Source organism: Coregonus clupeaformis, unplaced genomic scaffold, assembly GCF_020615455.1.
Source record: "Coregonus clupeaformis isolate EN_2021a unplaced genomic scaffold, ASM2061545v1 scaf1677, whole genome shotgun sequence".
In the NCBI taxonomy this organism is placed as follows: domain Eukaryota; kingdom Metazoa; phylum Chordata; class Actinopteri; order Salmoniformes; family Salmonidae; genus Coregonus; species Coregonus clupeaformis.
Genome location: NW_025535131.1, coordinates 38,165 through 60,442, shown reverse-complemented (window position 1 = coordinate 60,442; position 22,278 = coordinate 38,165). Strand labels below are relative to the sequence as shown.

The window sequence follows — 22,278 nt, the reverse complement described above, 5'->3', positions numbered from 1 at the left end:
ACTTTTATGCCTTAGGAGTTTAAAGCACATAAAAAAAACAGGGCAAATCTGAGGGATGCGACTGAAGCATGGGTCTTTTTCAAACTCCGAAACAATTTTCACTTCAGCATTTAGCATTAGCTGTCATGCATGACACAGCATAAAGTAGACGTAGCAGCCAAGTTCCACTGAAATGCGTCTAGGTAGGTGTTCGACTGGGTGGTAACGCTTAAAGAATTATCGTGTGTGTTAAAAATGCGTCAGTATATTGTAGGCTACTTCCCCAGAAAACTGGGCTGCTATTGTCAGTAGATGTTCACTTTCGTTTTCGGCCTTGAGTCAACAAGTAGCCTAATCCAAACTATAAATTATGTTTGTTTGTAGGCGTGTTTTCTTTTATGCCCTCAATAAATACCCATGCAGATTATGTATAGGGCCCACAGGGCTACTTTATAAACATCCACAGCTACGATGGCCTAAGTTTCTGTTCGGGCGATTCATTCAAGATTCATTTTCGTTTCATGCTTTGTTGATGATGAGGCTTTCTGTATGTCATAGGGTCGGTTGCGGTCATATAAACCCATCATTGAGCCGGAGCATCGGCAGGTGCTCTCCTTCAAGTGTTCTTGTAAAGTGGACTAGTTTAGGAATATAACACAACAATGTTTTCATGGGGAGAGGATAGTCGTAATGGCTTTGGTTTAGTGGGAAGGCGAATGGTTTGGATACGACAAAAACTGGGATATAAATTGCGTTAATTTTATACACCTGAAATCTAAAATTCAGGACCTGTCCGCGGGTAACAGTGTGGTCGCCTTTATCAGAAATAATGTGAGACAAGTGTCTGTCGCACGGATTCAAGAGGACCAAAGATGGGGAGAAGAATCACAGGGAAACTGAGTAGGTCTAATCTTTTTCGAATCAATATTCATAATAAATATTCCTGAGTTGCGGAATCATATGTTTTATGTGCTTTAGAGATTGTGAACTGTAAAGAGAATAGTCGGGCTTGAGTTGTGGAGAGATTCTCATAGCGCTTTTACTGTCTGAAGAGGGCCGCTTCTCTGCTTGGACAAAGACAATATTCCCAGGTGGGTTCCATTCCATAATGATACATTTATATGTAGCTACCCCAAAAAATGTAAGCAATGCCTTATAGTAATTCAAGTGTCAGTGTTTTGATTGACGTTTTAGTCACCCCCACATTCAAATAGCTAAAGTATAAAAACAATTTGTTGTTTGTCATTTAATTCAAATGAGCCAACTCGAATCTTATTCATCTGTTTGTTTTTTTAATTTTTCTATCAGACCATTGGAAAACCTATGTAACCGATACAGGTAACTCAGGTTGCATGTGGAGACCAGCATTCAATTTCACTAACACAGGGTAAATGACCATTAACACACCACTAATAGCACAGTTTCAAAATACATCTTAACCAAAACAGTCTAAACTCTCAAAACTGTAATCCTGTACAATGTTCTCACTGTATGTATGGTTGCTAACTTATGATTTCTGTTCAGACGTAGGTGTTCACGTGGGGTCAGAACACCAGCGGTCAGTTGGGTTTGGGGTGGGGACTGAGCCCAGCGCCATGTCCCCCAAGCCCCTGAAGTCTCTATTAGGGATCCCCTGGTTCAGATCACATGCGGGGGAGACCACAAGCTTCGCTCTGTCCCTTTCGGAGCTGTGTTCGGCGGGGGCAAAAGAACACCGCCGGGCAACTGGGGACTAGGGGACACAACAAGTACTAGTATACATTAACACAATATATGTGTATGTTGTCTGTTGTTAAATATATTTAAATAATCAAGGTCCATGAGCAGTACATTATTTGGAAGCAGGTGTTAGAGTTGGGCTTAAACAAAAGCCTGCACACCCAGTAGCTCTCTCAGTGCTGTAGCTGGAGACCCCTGATATATCTAATATGAACCACATTTTGTTGTGGTTGGAAATTATGTTGAAAAAATAAAGAAAAGTATAGAAATGTGCCTTTATCTGTCTAAAAACTATTTTGACCAGGGATGAGATGGAACAATATTGCATCGTGTTTGAGGGTGATATGTTGTATGTAGTTGTGTTGTAATTGGAAATGATTGTAAAAAATTATATATAATAATAACAATAAAATGAAACCTAATTTTCTGTAGACAGACATGCTCCAGCTCCTGTTGGATTGCCTGAATTGAAGAAGACTGTTTTAATTTCATGTGGGAGGAGAACATACTGCCGCTCTGACAAAGGTTGTATATCTGTCTGACACAATAACACTTTTCCCTATTATTTGAACTAAATGTTGTTTGGACCATACAATATGTCTACATGTTATGTGTATTTATTTATATGGGATGTCTCAATGTTGTAGTTTTTAGTTCCCCTGGAAATTTGTATTGAAAGGTCCTCATTAACGAGAGGAAAACACTGTATGATAACTGTCTGGGTGGATTTTTGTTCTAGGGAGGTGTGGTGTTCACATTTGGCCCAGGCCGCTATGGACAGCTTGGACACAACTCTCTCCGAGATGAACCACGACCTAGAGTGGTGGGGCAACTCTGGGGGTTAAAGGTGACCCAGATAGCCTGTGGAAGGTAGGCTACAGCCTTACTAGACATGATCTGGATTTGACCAAATATTTTGACAGTACACAAATTGTGATGTAGGATCTGTTTGGTTATGTTCATCTTAGCATAATACCTTTTAAGAATTCATTGTTGATTTGAGAAATGTTTTCTCTTCCGTTTGCTACATTAGACACCACACATTAGCATTTGTGGGGCCATCTAATGAGATCTACTCATTTGGGCGCGGAGAGCAAGGGCAGGCTGGGAAATGGAGTAAAGATTGATCAGTCTGTGCCCCTCCCAGATACAACTGCCAGGTAAAACATTCATTTATTTCAATACTCAACTAAATTAACATGAAATAAAACATAAAATAACATTAACTCGATCATGAACTATTTTTGTCAACATTTCAGACCAGATTGATGACCAGAAAATTGAACACATTTTTGCTGGAGGAAACCATTCCTTTGCATTGTGCACTCTTGGTCAGGTATGGACACAATTCGGTTTGAAACATTTAGTTAGCAAAAACAGAACATAGTTTGTCCTTTGTACTTAACATTGCTGTGATACATTAGTATCACATTGTCATCTTCACAGGAGTCTGAAGAAAGGTCAAACAATCTCAGGTCAAGTGTGGGCAAAGTGACACAACAAGCATAAGATGAAGAAATCATTGACAAATGGATTCTCAGAATGTGATTCAAAATCATGGAAAAAGTACAGAAGTAAGTATGATGACATTTTGACATTTTATTTTAGGTGACGATCCGGCATTACGGTTAGTGAGTGCATAAATTTTTCATTTGATATAAGTAACTATCATTTACCGTTGTTGCTTTTTTCCTTATTTTGTTTATGTAACGTCACATACTGAATTGAATAATTACTCAAACTTGTATTTGCAGGGAAATCACAAAAAGTTTTCTTCTAGCGCATGTTTAAATGGGAGCTTTCTTGATAAAAGGTAACAGTTTTTAATATTGGTTCAAATACATGATTGACTTATGTTTGAAATATTACATTATCGAAGAATACTGGGTTTAAATATGGTATAGATATTGACAATTATTTATTGGTTTTATTAGTTGTGACAAACATTACCAAACCTCACCAAAACAGTCTGGCCTGGATTTGTCACTCGTCCCAAGGCGCATTCCGAAGCTGGCAAAAAGGACAAAGTTTTGACTGAGGTATTTTGTAAATACATTTATGAATTGATATGTAATCGTAGAGATTCCTATTCCTATGTATTCTGGACATGTGTCTTTGATTGCACATTGAATTGCTGAAATACTTCTAAATTGGTTGTTATTATCATTTGAATGAGGGGCGATTCACACACCTCTTTCATTGCACTAGGTTGAAGCTGTTGTCCAAGCACACATTACTTCCTCCCTGTATGAGGAGCCGATTGGAGGGAGAGCTTGAGGGTCTACCTGGTTCTCCCTGAGCTCCTGAGGGTCCTTCACAAAACGGCACAAGAAGGACAGATCTCACTGAAGCCCTTGCATGCCGCTTATCCTCAGACTGCACCCCGACAAGCTGCAGGTCCTTGGTAATGTTGTTGCCGCCCATTTAAAATGTTTCACCCCAAATTAAACTAATCAACAATAACATGGTCGGAAATCTGTTTGTGCTGTAACCAACTTATTTTGTCCTTGTTCATTCGCTGTCTGGCAGATTTAGACTAGCAAAAATGTACAAAACAGTGATTATTTGAATCGAAATGTGGTAGTGCCTAAAACAAAATTTGGGGCCTGGAATGATTGTGAAGTAGAGCAAATTCTATGCCCCCACAAAATGGTTTGATCATGTAATCTTTGTGTTATCATGTCCTGTAGGTGACTGCTGGATCCTCATTGGAAGCCCTCTGTCATGACCAAGCACATTGGGATGTGGAAGAAGGCCCTACCGGGATTCTGACAAGTGAACATATTCTACGCACCGCGCACCATGGGGGTCAAACACCTGCTCCATGTCCTCGGCCATCTCCACAGAGTCAGTGTCCATGCTTCTCTGCTCGTACTGTCAATCCATTTATAAAGCTGTTTTCCCATTTTGACCAGTCATCTTCTGGGACCAATCTGGTGCCAGGGGGTGCCAGTTATTTCAATGCAACCTATTTAGAATCGATGAGACCATAACTGAGATTTGATTAAATAATATTTTTCTGACACACATGGAAAATATTTAGCTAATACTTGCTAATAAATAAATATTGTCAAAATGTATTTTACTTTTCTATATTATTTCAAAGGCAAACCAAAAATCTGGAGAGACCCAGACAGTTCCAGACAGTACCTTTTGTATGGAGGAGGTTCACTTCAATCCCATATTTCTAGCGGAGGATGTAAAGCTTTGGCGTTTATGGTCAAAGCAGGTAAGAAAAGTTATTTTGTCTCAGTCACTGATTGCTAAACATGCTAGTTGCTGTCAGTCTTGAGGTGTTTTGATGTTTGTTGTTTGGGTCTTAGAAAGTGTCATAGGCTGCATCTCAATAGAGGCTTTAGATTTCCTCTACCTGAAATTATCTGGAAAGAGAGAGTAAAGGAAACATTTTGTTTTCCTACTAGAGAATCTTTCTCACCTTCTTAAGTTGCAGTGCAGATTAACATAATTAGACACAGGAGCTCCTTAATTGAGATGCATTGTAAATATTTATTTTTTTACACCACTTTCAGGATGTGGATCAGACACCTGCCATCTTTTGTCATTACCCATTCTTGATGAATCTGCAGAGCAAGATAAACGTTTTTAACATCAACGCCGTACTCACACAGGTAATGACACTTGCGTCTCAATATATAGTATTATAATATACAGCAGATACTATAAATCAGGGGTGGGTAAACTCCCTACTAGAGACTAACTGACTGTGGATGCAATATTTGAAAAAGCTCGTTGCTCTAACACACCTGGTTCTACTAATCAGCTGCTCACCAGGACCTTGATTAGCTAAATCAGGTGTGTTAGAACAGGGCTGGAGCAAAAGCCTGCATTCCAAGTAGCTCGAGAATGTTGACCATCACTACTGAAGAAACCAACCATATTTATGAACCTTTTTGATGGGAAAACTGGTTGAAATAAATACTTGTTTTGGTAACTAGAAAAGCACTAACTGAAGACTTAAATTGTACTGTATGCATTGCAGAATCCCCTAACAATCGCCAAAGGACTGGCATGTGGCCTTTTAACATGTTCCCCGTGGCGGCCCCTGCTGCGTCCTTTGAGCTGAGGCTGAAGCGAGCATCACTCATCGAAGACACTTTCCAACAACTGAGTGTAGCATGTCCCAGTACCTTCAAGAGGCCCCTTGTGGTAAATCCATATTGTTACATTTAGGAATGATAGCTTTCCAATGACGAGACAATGTTTTGAACAGAGAAGGGCTATGCCAAAATGTAGTGCTTACCTCTCTCAGGTGTAGTCGACGAGATGCTAAGCTAACAGACGCCTACAAAAGGGACTTCTTCATCCATTTGTTTGATAAGCTGTTTGTACCCGAGTCTGGGATGTTCATGTACAAACGACAACAAGACGCTAGCCTGGTTCCCTGCAAAGGTAAGGATACGCTTAGGGAAATCACACATGGATTATGAGGTTTTCCACCACCCCACCATATTTTTTTTATTTCTACATCGATAATCATTATATTTTCAAATGGCTTCAAATGTGCTGGTAGTGAAACACTAATGATATGTTCCTAGAGAAGAACTACTACAGTATTACTACTATATTACTAGCCTACTACTGTATTCTAGAAACCGCAGTACCTTCCCTTTTACTGTATATTAATCTATCATTTTTCACAGGTTATCAACAGCATGTCCTATACTTTCACTCATGGTGTATTTCTTTGTCTCTTGTCCAACCCATCCTCACTAACAGCCTAGAGTGGGAGGAGAAGCGTTGGATTTCCTGTTTGGGGTTCTGTGGGGATGGCCCTGTACAACAACAAATGGTGCACCTCCCTTTCCCCATGGCCTTCTTCAAGAAGCTGGTGAACATCAATCCCTCTTTAGAGGACCTGAGAGAGTTTAGCCCCATTGGAAGCAGGGTAAATTCATACCGTAATATATTGTTATCCCTTTGTCAGTAATGTATTATGGTACAGGCTGTTGTGTTTGTTATAAGGACACCAAGGACATATTAAGAAATTGCATCTCAAGGCATTTAATTGCATCTCCGGGAGCAGGGCACTTGCTCTGTGTGGATAAGCAATTATGAATTATTTGGATAAATAGTTATTTATTGATTAATGCATCATGCTTTATTGATTGTCGATTTATAATTGTCACCTCTATTGTCACATATTATTTTCAATGCTTTTGAAGGAGTTTGCAGTACATCTTGGATTACCCTGATGATGATGTCGAAAACATGGACATTACTTTCTCAGTATGTATTGCATTCAAACAGTTTGATCGATGAACAAATAAAATGTAACATAATACAAATGTAGAATCTTAATTTGATTTGACACTTTTTTGTTGATGACAATTTTCTCGCACAGCAGGAAATGCAAAGTTGTAGTGTATTCAAGGTTTTAAAAGGCTTCTAAAGTTAGTAATTTCCACTTTAAAATGACAGACTTGATCTTAGGAAAAATGTATCAACCCCTACAAATAATGTCCATTAATTATAATACACATAATAATTCACATTTCCTGCTGTATCAAATTGGCTCAAATTAAGATCCTACATCTGTACTTAATTGAAGTGAAGCGGTATGAATTACTTAACATAAGATACATTATATTATTTCTGTGTGTATGTCTCTCCCAGATCACTCCCATCTATTTGTCTATACCCTCAGTCTGCAGTGTTGTCATTGTTCATTTACCTCACTATTTTCATTACTCACTATAATAGGTGGTATGGGATGACGTAGAGCGGTGGAACTTGATCCCAAAGAAATTGGAAAACTCGCCACAAGTGCTAACAAGTAAGATTATTGCAATATTTACAACTGACAAAAATACAAGGTGTACAGTATGACACATTTTCCCATTGCTACAGCTACCAGGGGTTGGGGTCAATTCCATTTCGGCAATATCATTTCATACTGAAATGTAATTGTATGAATGGAAAAATCATAATTGAAAGTAAATGGCGCTTCTCATTCCTTGAATTGACACCTAACTGGAATCGACACCAACCTATACTAGCTTCAACTCAATGGATATCTGACTCCGTATGTCATCTTTTGACAGGAAGGAGTTTGTGACACCTATGTGAACTACATCTTCAACCAGTCAGTACAGAAGGTGTTTGAAGAGTTCAGGAAAGGCTTCTTCAAGGTGTGTGTGACATGGACGTGGTGGAGTTCTTCCAGCCAGAGGAACTGGAGGGGGGTGATGGTGGGGAAGGAGAACTTCGACTGGGAAACGCTGAAACAGGTCAGAACCATGTTTTGTTACTACATGACTGAAGCTCAATCCTAAATCTACCCCTAGCTAATTGTCTGACATCTGAGAGCATTAGACAAGTAAAAACATATAATATATGACGAAGATTTCACCTAGCCTATCAGAGGGCAAAAAAACAAGTGTTCTAGGGGTTGATTTGGGATTGACGGTACAGTGGGGGAAAAAAGTATTTAGTCAGCCACCAACAGTGCAAGTGTCTCCCACTTAAAAAAGATGAGAGAGGCCTGTACTTTTCATCATAGGTACACGGCCAACTATGACAGACAAATTGAGGAAAAAAAAATCCAGAAAATCACATTGTAGGATTGTTAATGAATTTATTTGCAAATTATGGTGGAAAAATAAGTATTTGGTCACCTACAAACAAGCAAGATTTCTGGCTCTCACAGACCTGTAACTTCTTCTTTAAGAGGCTCCTCTGTCCTCCACTCGCTACCCGTATTAATGGCACCTGTTTGAACTTGTTATCAGTATAAAAAGACACCTGTCCACAACCTCAAAACAGTCACACTCCAAACTCCACTATGGCTATGAACGGTGAGCAAAAATCCCAGAACTACACGGGGGACCTAGTGAATGACCTGCAGAGAGCTGGGACCAAAGTACAAAGCCTACCATCAGTAACACACTACGCCGCCAGGGACTCAAATCTCTGCAGTGCCAGACGTGGTCCCCCTGCTTAAGCCAGTACATGTCCAGGCCCGTCTGAAGTTTGCTAGAGTGCATTTGGATGATCCAGAAGAGAATTGGGAGAATGTCATATGGTCAGATGAAACCAAAATATAACTTTTTTAGGTAAAAACTCAACCCGCCGTGTTTGGAGGACAAAGAATGCTGAGTTGCATCCAAAGAACACCATACCTACTGCGTGAAGCATGGGGGGTGGAAACATCATGCTTTGGGGCTGTTTTTTCTGCAAAGGGACCAGAACGACTGATCCGCGGAAAGGAAAGAATGAATGGGGCCATGTATCGCGGAGATTTTGACTGAAAACCTCCTTCCATCAGCAAGGGCATTGAAGATGAAACGCGGCTGGCTCTTTCAGCACGACAATGATCCCAAACACACCGCTCCGGGCAACGAAGGAGTGGCTTCGTAAGAAGCATTTCAAGGTCCTGGAGTGGCTCTAGCCAGTCTCCAGATCTCAACCCCATAGAAAATCTTTGGAGGGAGTTGAAAGTCCGTGTTGCCCAGCGACAGCCCCAAAACATCACTGCTCTAGAGGAGATCTGCATGGAGGAATGGGCCAAAAATACCAGCAACAGTGTGTGAAAACTTGTGAAGACTTACAGAAAACGCTTGACCTGTAGTCATTGCCAACAAAGGGTATATAACAAAGTATTGAGAAACTTTTGTTATTGACCAAATACTTATTTTCCACCATAATTTGCAAATAAATTCATAAAAAATCCTACAATGTGATTTTCTGGAGAGAAAAAATCTCATTTTGTCTGTCATAGTTGACATGTACCTAAGTGATGAAAATTACAGGCCTCTCTCATCTTTTTTAAGTGGGAGAACGTGTACAATTGGTGGCTGACTAAATACTTTTTTTCCCCACTGTATGTAACATGTTCTGGAACCTAGCTAAAATGTTGTTTTGATACATTGATTTGACAAATGGTTTGAATGGTGTCAAGTCTCTATTGCCTCACCATATTCATTGAGGACATTGTCCCCCAAAACTAGAACACTGTGTATGAAGGGAGAGTACCATGCTGGACATCCCAACATCGCCACATTCTGGGAGGTGTTTGAGAACTGACAGAGGATCAAAAGAAAGCTTTCCCAGGTAAGTATGGAACGTTTTCATTGTAACAGATGAACAAATAACGTAGGCTACTGAGAATAAAGTTATATTCTGTCATTCACTGCCCTCCCTCCCCTCCCACCTTTGGCCCCTTCAGTGTTCCTGACTGGCTGTGACCGTGTGCCCATCCTGGGTATGAACCAGATCAGGATGAGGGTCCAAATCCTTCTCAACTCCTCCGAAAAGCATATTCCCAGAGGCGCTGGACATGTCACTCTCTGTTGCAGCTGCCCATATACCCCTCCAAAGAGACACTACAGAGCAGGCTTATAGAAGCTGTCGGCCACAACAGAGGCTTCTGGGATGAATAATGAGTGTATAGTGTTGCTGCTGTATATACTCCTCTCCTGTGTTCATCTTTTCATTGTTCCATAGTTGGGTTTAAGATTTGGATTGTTTTAATATAGGGTTGTATTTCAAATCCTAACTTGAGATCTGTGCGGTACTATGACATTTGTGTGTAATCATTATTGCATTCACCACATTTTATTAAAACATTTATAAATCAAAAAGTACAGCATGGTTTGTGCCTGGACATTAAACACATTCAAATTAACAAAAATGATAACAACCAAAATACAAGGAAATCCCAAAGTATTTGAAATCATCAAATTGTGCAAAAGAAGCATATCAGGGTTCCAGTTGAACACAATAACTATTCATTTACAAGACGCACCCAATGGTTCATTACAGAAATCAATGAAAACATAATATCCCTGCAGTTAGGTGGCACACAATAAGGCACAGATCATTTGGCACACGTCCCTTCCCAACCATGATTCCCCAATTCACAACATAGGGCAGGATTTAATTCAAGGGTGCGCTATAGCACAGTGCACTATAAGAGACTTTTAAAGGTAATTTACACTTGAGCAGACATGCCAGCCGGTACTCATGAATGTGATTCTGTGAACATGCTTTAAAGGGCAGTATTGTCAGCTGCATAGTGCACTGACATAAAAAGAAAACCAGCAGTACTAGGGACCTCCAGGCTCATGATTTGAGCAACACTGACCTCAACTTACATTTAGAGTACTACTCAAGTTCATAGCACTTCTAAATGACTCATTTTCCTTAGTGAACTTGAGTACATTTCCAGACAAACATACTGTTCAAATGAGGCATACTTAATTCCCTTTGAATACAGATGCTAGTGTAAACAAAGTCATGTAGGGTTTTAAGACACTGAATTGTCAAATAGAGGTAATATTAGAGGTACAGCCACCCGTGATTAAATTACAAACATTTAAAATGATCAGTGCAAAAATAGATCACTTCCAGATACATACAGTAAGTGCATTTTTGATCAGTGCTCATCATAAGAGATCCTCTTTATGGAACAGCGCCCTTGGTGTTTGTGGTCAGATAACGGTGGCGTTCAGGACCGGGGTGTTGGCGAACTCCACGGCACAGGGCCCGGGGTGTATGGGTCCCCCTCCAGCTCCAGGTACGGTCACGTTGTTGGGCGCGGCCGCGTTCAGGATGTCGAGCGGGCACGACAAGGTGATTTGTGGGCCGCGAGCGGCCAGTAGCGGCCCAGGTTGAAACCGCTGATCCACACCTGGCCCTAGTGATAAAAACAAAACATAAAGGAATAGCATTTTTAAAAAATACTAGAAATAATGTACGTGTTCGGGATTCAGTAGTGTTAGGGACCATGAACAAGTTGTATATTGCACCAGGGTAGTGAAACTAACGTGGTTCAGCAAACCACGCACGTGATGAGTAACCTTGCCTGAGATATGAAGAGGTGTGTCTAAGGCTAATGCCTAGGCTTTAGCTCAGAGGGCTAACACAACAGTCTTGTCAGCGCACAGATGACATCAGGCCAGTTACATTAGCTATAAGGCCATTTGCAGTTGACTAGTCAGTCACATTATCTATAAGGTCATTTGCAGTTGTGGTCCCTGCTCAGGAACAACATACAATAGAGCCATTCAACAAACAATTAAAATCTACTTAAAAGGTAAAACCCCCACCTTTTCCAGTCAGGGAACTGGATGTAGGTGTCCTGGGGCAGATCTGGGATGCCACCGGGATGACGAAAGTGCCCCCCATAGAAGGAGGGGACGGAGAGGGGGTGAGGGTGGTGGAGGACCAGCCTCCCTAGAGCCCATCTCCCAGAGAAGACCCTGGCTAACAGCCTGGTCGGCGCTGAGGCTGTAGACAGCCCAGCCGGTGAGGATGTCGGCCCCCCGATGTCAGGTTAGACACCAGGCCCTGTAGAGAGAGAAAGAGAAAGAGAGAGAGAGAAGAGAGAGGGAAGGAGGGAGTCAAAACATCATAGTCATGTATGTGTGCATAGGACACTTAGGGTTGGATTCCCAGACTCAAAATAATACTAATGGTGGGCTAAAAAGCAGGTTCAATTCAAATTCTACAAAGTGCTTCTTAGTCCAGAACTTTGCTTAATCTATTTCAAGCAACCAGCTCATAATGTTCAGTGGGACCGAATAAGGTTCTGTAGAATTAAGTAGCTAACGGAAGGGTGCTGTATTAATGGTGGTTACTCAGGAGAGCCAGCTTTAAATAACTGTTGAAAAGAACATCTTGCCTTAAAGTCGTTGGATGTCTTTCCCATAGTTGACTCGGCCCATATTCTCCACCAGTATGTCCACCTGACTCCCAGCCTTCCCAGTCACATTAATGGTCAGGGCCTTGTCCCTCGCTAGGATCCCAGCAGCAACCTGATGACAGACCATATTGAATTACAACAGACATTTTCCTTTTTTTGAAGAACCTGAAGACTTTTCTCTCTTCCTCTTTTGAGATAATAATCAGTGCCTCAGTCTGACTTTGTATGAATGACAGTGATCACCAACTGGTTCTTGAAACCTACATGCTGTGCAGGTCTTGGTTCCAGTCCAGCACTACAACACAGATTTCACTAATCAAGGTCTAAATTGTGTGTTCTAGTGCTGAGCCCGGGACAAGAACCTGTCCTCCTTGGACAAGAATTTGTGACCATTGACCATTATTGAGCACCAACATGTTAACTTGCAGCAAACCAAATGAATTGCAGGGGAAGTTTTGATGACTAACTCACCCCGGCCGACTGATACATATGCCCGATCATGGACTCCATTCAGTGGTGAGGAGAGAGGGGTGGGCTTACTGCAGTCCACAGGCAGCTTGGTCCGACAGAGGACGAACCCAAACGGCTTTTTGGAGAGAAAACAAATAAAGCGAGCAAAGCCTCTCAGCCATTTTGGATCATAACAACCATAGCTGCTTACACTTAGTGCAGAAAAGGACAGACCGACGCTGAGCTTGTGGACGTACTTGGTTCATCTCAATGAAGGTCAACGGCTAGAGGCTTTTCACCGGACCGGAGAAGGACAGTATGTCTAGAGCATCGACTACTGTGTGAAGCTGAGGAGGCAGAAAGAAACACATTCTGTTGGAATCTACTGGATTCTATTCTACACTGTCTACACTCCATGCTCAATCAACACAAGAGGAAAAAGAGAAAAGATCCATTTGCTTGTAGAGTATTATGATATGCCTATGATACAATGTATTTTTAAATAATACAATTACTTTCTATGCCTTTGATATGTGGTTGTCCCACCTAGCTGTCTTAATATCAATGCACTAACTGTAAGTTGCTCTGGATAAGAGTGTCTGCTAAATGACAAAAAAATGTAAATGTAAATATTGCAACACTTCTCCACACTGTGTGCAATGTGTCAACAAAGTCAGGTAAAGGTAATGGTAAAGACATTTCTATCTGGTGCTGTGGCTTAGTTGGTTAAAGTGCCTGTCTAATAAACAGGAGATCCTGAGTTTGAATCTCAATAGTGCCTTTTCTTGCATTTCATTGTACTGTGTACACTTCTCTTTAATCCGTGCATATGACAAATAAACGTTGATAAAAATGTTAACTCAAATGTTTAATGTCTGAAGATTATTTACCTTTTCATTGGCACAGCTCCGTAGGCATATTTAGGTGTTGATGGAGAGCACGGGTTCTGGTATCTTCCGATACTGTTGAGGGAAAATACAGGTGGATATGACATCATTAGGTAATCATTTGTAAAACTGACCGATTTACCTTTAATTACTACCCATTTCAAGCTTATAAGAAGTCAGGGTACTAAAATGCTGACCATAGAAACTTTTGCTATAAAAGTCACGAGAAAGCATAATCTAATCAAACATATTGTATGTATGACATGTAGTGTGATATCTCTGTTACCAACCATTTTGATGACATCCTGGATGGCAAAATATTTGTCAGTGAGGTCTCCTGCCTCAGTGAGTGGAGCGTCATAGTCATAACTAGTAGGCTGGGGGGCATAGGGGCTATTGGCACCTGAGAGTATGAAGAGACAAACGTGATTTTATACAACGGGTGGGTCTAATCCTGAATCCTGATTGGTTAAAACCGCATTCCAGCCGGTGTCTATTCCACAAGTAACCACCGCCTAAATCTATGACGTTAAAATGCCTATTTACTCTGTTCCATCTGACTGGACTAACGCCTCGGCCCTAACAACACCCGTGCCAATATATCCTCCAAAACACCGGCTTCTTGGGCAATTTCACTTAAATAAACTAATCTTCACATCATGGCCAAACACAAATAAAGTGAAATAGATTGGGTTCTGCAATAGAGCGCTAGAGAATATGGGATCATTGAACAATTTGACTCACCATTCCAGTATCCAAAATTGGTTCCTCCAATAAACATGTATCTGCAGAGAGAGAGGTTTATAACTAGTTGTCAACAGCTGAAAAATCCTCTGTGCCTTTTTTTGATGTTAAATGTTTCATGTGTGATGATGTCAACACATATTCCTATCAATCATTGTTGGTTGGTGAACTAATTATTACTTGATCTACCATTTAGGCGGGGCGGCAGGCAGCTTAGTGGGTAAGAGCGTGTCCAGTAACCGACTAGAGCTGCTGCCCCCGAGCCGACTCAGGTGAAAAATCTGTCGATGTGCCCTTAAGCAAGGCACTTAACCCTAATTGTCTGTAAGTCGCTCTGGATAAGAGCGCCTGCAAATGACTAAAAATGTAAATTTAAAGGTCTGTCATTCGAATCTATCAAATCAATCAATCCATCTCGCTGTCTATACCCAATATCCATCCATCTATCCATCCACCATGACTCACAGATTAACGCTGGCTCCGATGGCGCGGGATCTCGTTGAGGGACTTGGCCACGTGGCGGTGGACACTGTAGAGTGATGCTTCCCCAGTGGTCCAGCCAGCCGGTGTAGAACTCAGAGTTCACCTGCAACACAGGATACAGTCAGCACTATCTGGCCATGCTAGAGAGGACAGAAGTGTGTTGGACTTTTACCACTAACATCTAACGACATGTAGTTATTGTTTGTGTGCGGTCTGTAAGTTGTTGTTGGTATAAGTTTGTATCTGGAGTGGAGAAAAAATTATACAAAATAATATAAAAAATAAACATCTAATGACAGAGACGCTTACCAAGGGTCCATGGGGCTCTGTCTGTCTCTGGGCATCAAATGCAGCAGACACATTCCCACCTGTTAAACAAATACAGACGTAACAGACAGACAGAGACAGTTATTGAACAATGCTGGATGAGATGGTATAACACATGAGTCATAGATTTCTAAGGCGCAATGAGTCAACACGTCTGTTTTGGCAAACAAAGGAAATAGGCTAGGTTAGACGCACATGATCAACAACCACCCAACAGCACGGTCAGATCTAAGACAGATAGATACCATACCAACTGAACACCCCTATGCTTCTTCAAATCATACCTGCTCCATTAACCAAGTATCCCAGGCATTTCACTGAAAAATTATCACCATTGACCTTTGTTGTGTATATTTTGACTTGAATCAGTTCCCTTGACACTGATCTAAGGTCAGTCTTGCCATTTCCCCTATTATCAGTATGGTAGTGATTTGGGAAATATAATCTGATCCTAGATCTTTGCCTCAGAAGCCTACCTGGGCCAAAATCCACAGTGGCGTAGAGGCCCTGCAGAGAGCCACACTTGAGGCACCCGACCCCAGCCCCATCTGTGGTGAACAGCACCACGTCATTCCCAAGTGGGAGCGGAACAGACTGGTCAGGTGACGAGGTAGTTGTAGTCACAGGCAAAGTAGCTGCCGTACTCATTCCACTGAGAGAGAAGGGGAGGAGGGGGGAGGGAGAGAGAGAGATGGGCTTTGTTGAGGAGATGAGAGGCAATGTTTGACAAACAGTCTTCTATTGAATTGTAGAGATTTAAGGCACAATATGAAGTTATTGAACTTTTGCTATTGATTCCCTAATTAATTTTGTATTAATCATTGAATATCAACATGACTCACCTGAACAGTGATGATGGGTCCACCGCTCTGATAAAGGAACGGTTTTATCATTGGCAAGGGTAGCTTGCCCATCCACTTATCAACAGCCGCAATGTAATTGAAACAAACGGATTTAGGTGTCATAAAAACACAATTCTTATATTGTAATACTAATAGAATGCATTGCATTCTCATCTGACGGTCAATACACACCTATATCTGAGGAACGTAGGACAATGTCTTTCTTGTGGGAGCAGCCAGGCAGGCAAGCCCCCTAAAGACCAGGTCATGAAATTGGCAAATTATCACACAGTCCGTCAAGAAATACACGCCTGATGTAGAAGTGTAGCATTACATTGTGACTGATCGTCTTCCGTAAACAACTTGAAATACAGGCACAATTTGCCAACATTATTACACATCATATCATCAACTTGTATATTTATCATAAAACAATTGTTTACAGTCATTCTCTCACCATATCCCACTCTCCACAGATGTAGGGCCCAGGCCCCAGTACAACCAGCAGACCAAGTCTTGGGCCAACTGCAGGAAGTGTCTAGATCCCTGTCCCCACTGAAGTTGTACTGATCCGAGGTGGGCTCGGGAAATTCCAGGGACGACTGGAATGTCAAATGTCATTTTTCAACCAAAATGGATAATGAAGTACTATTTAAGTCCATACCACCGGATAGTAAATCATAGCTCTGTCTGAGGTTTACGTCCCACCAAAGGAATTCTGTTGGGTTATCAACATTTGGAGGTGATGTGACTAAATGGCTCTGTCTTTGAATTACTTGATCAACATCAATTCTATGTACCAATTGGCCACTGAAATGACTAACTGAAAACTAGAAGGAACATTTAAGACACTCATCTAACTGGTTGGCATTCAGTGTATTTATGACATAGTGGCCAGTCTACATTTGTCTGGCTACCCAGACTCCTTGCTCCAGCTAAACGCTACTCCAAGCCTACGACGTAAGTTTCTTCTCCACAATGAGTCTGGACCTGAGCATACCTCCCGACCGCTCACCGAATGAGAACACATTCTGGGCCGGCTGATTGGTCCAGAAAACCAATGGGTTGGGCCAGAGCCAGAACACACGCGAGTAAAGAGGCGGATTGATACTCTGATTGGTTAGAGACGATCCAATCGCTGATGACATTGTTTTGTACAACGCCCTCTTCACCACAAACAACTTCAACTATGACAGTCTCAGACTAAAGTATGTAGCTGAAATCGACAGAGCAGCGAAATAATCCTAGTGTGAGAGCCAGCCGGGCTAAGGCTACATACGCCTGAATGGCGTTCAGTCCGGCCATATACATCTTGGAGTAGCCTGTCTTTCCAGTAGGCCCTGGGGATCCTGTTGTAGTGGATGCTACCGGAGATGTAGCGGAACCCTTCCCCATCCTTACGAGGAAGCAGTCGCTTTGTAGTCCACACTGAAGGTCTGGCGGCACCCCAAGCTGACAGATATTTAAACAAAGTAAGGGTCACATATAGTAGTTTTAAATCCGGGGAAGCCATGCAGTCAATGTGCTGTTTTTTTATGGCTACATCAAAGTAACTTTAGAGAGATAGTTGTCTGAGGGAACGCAATCTTGAGAGCAATTGGTATAATTTCATTGCAGTCATGTAACTGTTCTGTTACAGTTTCAGCTTTTTTATGGTGAAGGGGTGATTTATCAGGTGATGGCAGTCAAGGTTGGCAACAACGTGACTGCCAATCTTTGTCCTCTAGTCAAGTGATGTTGCTGGGTGTATAAAAATGAAAAGGCCTACATCGCGATGAAAATGAATACAGAGAGCAAAAAGAGGACATTCTAATGCACATTTATGTTATTCATTTATATGGCTTAATTTGTATAATTTATATGGCTTAATTTATTAATTTATATGGCTAGATCAACCACAGACAGAAGGGGTAACCCTGACACTTCACAGGGGCTATAAAGCTGAAGCATCCGTTTAGAACGTTCTCACCACCAAATATATGGTAGTGAGAGGAAGTCCAGTCAGGGGTAGTGTGAGAGGATGAAACTAGTGAAACTGGGCCGACATTCAGCGTTTTTCTTTTTCTGTTCACAAAACTGAATTGTTACAACACAGTGCACTATGTTTAATAGATGACGCTTTGCCAAAGTTGAAAAGGTCTACTGGGATTAAAATGAATACAGAGGGGAAAAAGAGGTCATTCTAATGTACATTTACGTTATTAATTTCTATGGCTTGCGGTAGATCAACTGTGATAGTTAATGTCAGCTAAACAGAGTTTGAAATGTTGCTAGCTAGCTACTTTGAAAGCAATCAACCCAGATATGCTAAGTCAGTGCACCAGCGGGTAAATGGTTCAAGGAACCTGCGATTAGTTCACGCTATAGGCTAATCTAAACATCATTCAAAATTTAAGTTCATTCCAAAAGGAGGCTTGCCATCTGTCTGTTTTCTTTTCCCCACTAATTCAGTTAAGCTATTACGATATTATTATGTAAGAGTACTTACTGTACTTGCAAAGAGGGAATACAGTAGCACAACTCCAACTCTTGAGCAAACCATGTTTGAATCTCGTGATCCACTGACTGAATAACTGAACGTAAACAGATGAGATGCGGAAGTTTTGTCATATTGTGGCATGTGACGATGTCTGTTATGACAGTACCGATGCCTTACCAGCAGGCGGCAGTCTCACGGAATGCCCAAGGCACAAACTGTATTGTCGTACTTCCTGTCATCTCTTCTCCCTCGGTGGTGGTTCGCATCATAAACACACACGTGGGCTTTTGAACTCTGGCTCAGTTTGTCGCTTCTGAAGGTCTGTAAATAACAACATATGTATTGGGATTATTGGTGGTCACAACGTCATATCATTTGGACAACATGTCGACAAGCGCGAGAAAATAACACCAAACGAAGGACTGGAGGCCGAAGAGGACGAGTTGCCCCCTCCCCGTTGTGACTCGAACTCGTAGCGGGCGCAGAGTACGGACCCCAGCTGTGTTATCTTGACTCTGAAGTACCGAAGACTCCAACAACGCCGAACAAGGAAATCTGCCGCTCAAGAGTTACCGAATGAGAATGCAGAGAACCGTGACGGAACCCGAACCAGAGGTTGTAGTCGTGGTACCCGCTGCCGACAAGGCTCGTGAGAAAAAACTTCGCAAGCAGCGAGTCCAAATCAAATGCATTGGCAACAGCTGAGGCATGTCCAGAACCGGTAAAAACAGACACACTGTAGAGAAATCATTAGGTACAGTTATTCCAGCTGTGTCACATCATTGTAACGAGAAGGAAAAACAAGGCTGGTCCCATACCAATGGAGACCCTTCCGGACCGCCCAAAAAAACGGCAAAAAAGAGGACGTTCAGAGTCAAATGAGAAACTTGCCCTGATACCTTTGGGGAAACCGAAATCCGGACGGGTATGGAAAGACCGCAACAAGCAAAGGTCAGTAGTGGCATATTGGGTCATATAGGGGCAAGTTGCAATAGCCTACAATGTATTAACTGCATGCATGGGCAAACTATTACTAGTCAGCCCAGCCCATGCAAACACTGTGCCTACTGGTGTCCAGAAATTGTTTATGAAATGTACCTCTATAGAATTGCTTTGTTTTTCAGGTTCTCGGCTCTTGTAAGAGATAAGCCACTGTGCTCCTCCTGGGAGAAGAAGATGGAGGCCAAGCGAGAGAAGGAGCTGGTGAAGAAATATTCAAGTGCAACTGAAGGAGGACAAGGCCAGGGAGAAAGAGGTCTGTGTCGTCACCTGTTCACATTAGTGCTCTAACATCTTAAAGTAGTGCTTAGACTGCGTCCAAAAACAACTGGAAACTCGGAAATCTCAGACCAGTGTGTTCAAAACAACTGGAAACCGAAATTTCGGACCAGTGTGATCACCACAACTGGGAACTCTGGCAGAAAAAACGAGCTCTGACTGGGGGAAATCGTTTTGAACTCAGGCCTCTTTCTAGAGCTCCGACCTGAAGCTCACTGACGCCGTGATTTGACCTTCGGGTATTTTTTAGAGTTCCCAGTGTTATTGAACACACATCATTAGAGCTTGGCAGTGCAACTGTGATTGTTTAGGCGTCCCCTCATGATGTAATTGTTTGCTGGGTATCTTTCATCCCTTACAGGAAAAGAGGAAGTGGCATGAGGAGAACTTAAAAAGGCGAGCTGAGAACGAGAGGAAGGCGGAGGTTGTGCAAGTGGTAAGGCAAACACACACACAGCCCCACGTGATCCCAAATGAGATGGAGTCTTTGTTTCTCACTGTAACCTACATGAGCCAGGCAGATCTCTATTGCTGACTTCAGGGGCCGTAGTGTATCACACTGTCTCGGAGTAGAAGTGCTGTTCTATCAGGTTCCCCATGTCCATGTTATCTTGTTCATTTGTGATCTAAAAGGCAATACTGATACTAAATCAGCTGCTCCACTCTGACGCTTGATACATATGGTCCCACGCTACATAATTTTGTATCTTTCCTGTTGGACTTTTCCATCCCAGATCCGAACACAAACAAAGATCAAGAGGATGGAAGAAGAAACAGCTGAGGAAGATCGAGAAGAGGGACACACTCGCCATGCTGCAGAAATCACAGCCCGGGAACCCAAAAGCTGCACGGAAAGGTGGCAAAGGGGGAAGGGAGTGCACAGGCTGACTGACGGGACATTCAGATCTAGGGAGCCCTGCTGAGAAGCACCCCTAGGCACTTCACGTGAGATATGAAAGAACCAGCCAGAAAAGGAGCTTGCTCCACACATTGACCCGGTATTGCAGTTCCCCAGGATAAAAAGTGCGATCGAAGTCGCATCGATAGGCTAGGTGGAATTTTCACCATTGCTTCAAATCTATCCAATCCTTCAGATCTACCAGTGCTAGGGAGGGCCGATATGGCTAAGGATGCGGGCTTTGGAACTGGAGCGCAGTGTGGGCAGCAAACCCTTTCAAAACAAATTACCACCTGTGGAGCAAAGCAGATGCAAAAAGTGCCTCCTACCTCTATTCTGCGGAAATCCAAACGTGGGCTGGAAGAATTTTTATCTTTACTTCAACTTTGTACTATGTTTTACTGGGAGCGCAATCCAATATTCCATTAAACAAACAATTGTTCTATACATTTATACAAGTGGCGGTCTCCCAACCTTTTTTTTTTGTGGTCCACTACATCACCATTGCAAGCTTTTTGCCCACTTTAGTGTGTTGCATTAGGAGGAATGATGACGTTATACAGCAAGTGTGCACTTCTCCAGCCAGGCTTTATTACATCACCCTGCAAAGCTGTTATACTCAGCGCACTGACCAAGATCCATAACAGAGAGAATGAATGGGCATAAAAAGATAGGACACTACTACGAATGGAGAAACAAGATGTAATTATTGAAAAAATGAATAAAAACAGATTAATAAAAAAGACAGTGAAAGAAACAAACTCACAGACCATATAAACAATATGGCAGTACAATAATGATGAAATATCAACTCTTAGACGGGTACAAACTCTGGTTTGACAACTGATGTACTGATATTGTGAAGCAAAACTGCTTGTATTTGAAGAAAAAAAAGCACAACCATTGTGTGGCGCTCTTCACAGCAGTAACTTTTGTTGTGCAAACAAACTGATGGATCACAACTGTTCAGTCAAATGTATTGTACATGCAGTTGTACAGGGCCAGAGGAGTAGGAGACAATGCAGAAGTGATCAAACAAGCTACAGTTGACTTACAATTAATGGACAATCCAGTTCTAGGAGAAAAACAGTAATGTTCTTATTTCAGAAAAACTGGGAGTTCTCTCTGACCTTAAACACAATCACCATACTTAGATCTAACTATAATTATCAATTTATTAATAGCACTAATTATTACTTCATTTGATATATACACAAATATTAGCAATGTTCTGTTTCGCTTTGTATTCCTTTTTTCCTCCATCTCAAACACATTTTTTAAGTACACTTGAAAATAAAATGGGATTTATCTTATTTTTGGAACTCACAAACCTCGCACTCAAGCTCACATTCTGTACAAGTGCACACACACACACACTTTAGTTCATGTAGATTAAGAGTAATCTCCCCTGCATCCCTATTATTTTATAGTGCACTACTTTTGACCAGGGCCAATAGGGGTCTGGTCAAAAGAAGTGTACTATATAGGGAATAGTGTGCCATTTAGGAAGCATCCACACACCCACTAAA

At 41.8% G+C, this 22,278-nt stretch overlaps 2 long non-coding RNA genes and 2 pseudogenes across 2 annotated transcripts; 3 read left to right on the top strand and 1 right to left on the bottom strand.

Moving 5' to 3' along the window:
- The first annotated feature begins 4,503 nt into the window (after positions 1–4,503).
- On the top strand, positions 4,504–5,850 carry LOC123487361. The gene is made up of 4 exons (XR_006659745.1): positions 4,504–4,545; positions 4,805–4,927; positions 5,229–5,327; positions 5,699–5,850. It is a non-coding gene; the product is annotated as an uncharacterized LOC123487361 (long non-coding RNA).
- Positions 5,851–6,526: 676 nt separating this feature from the next.
- LOC123487363 lies at positions 6,527–10,545 on the top strand (annotated as a pseudogene).
- A 602-nt stretch (positions 10,546–11,147) lies between these two features.
- Positions 11,148–17,502, bottom strand: LOC123487362 (annotated as a pseudogene).
- Positions 17,503–19,811: 2,309 nt separating this feature from the next.
- LOC123487365 lies at positions 19,812–20,615 on the top strand. Its single transcript, XR_006659746.1, has 3 exons — positions 19,812–19,828; positions 20,213–20,287; positions 20,586–20,615. It is a non-coding gene; the product is annotated as an uncharacterized LOC123487365 (long non-coding RNA).
- Positions 20,616–22,278: the final 1,663 nt, after the last annotated feature.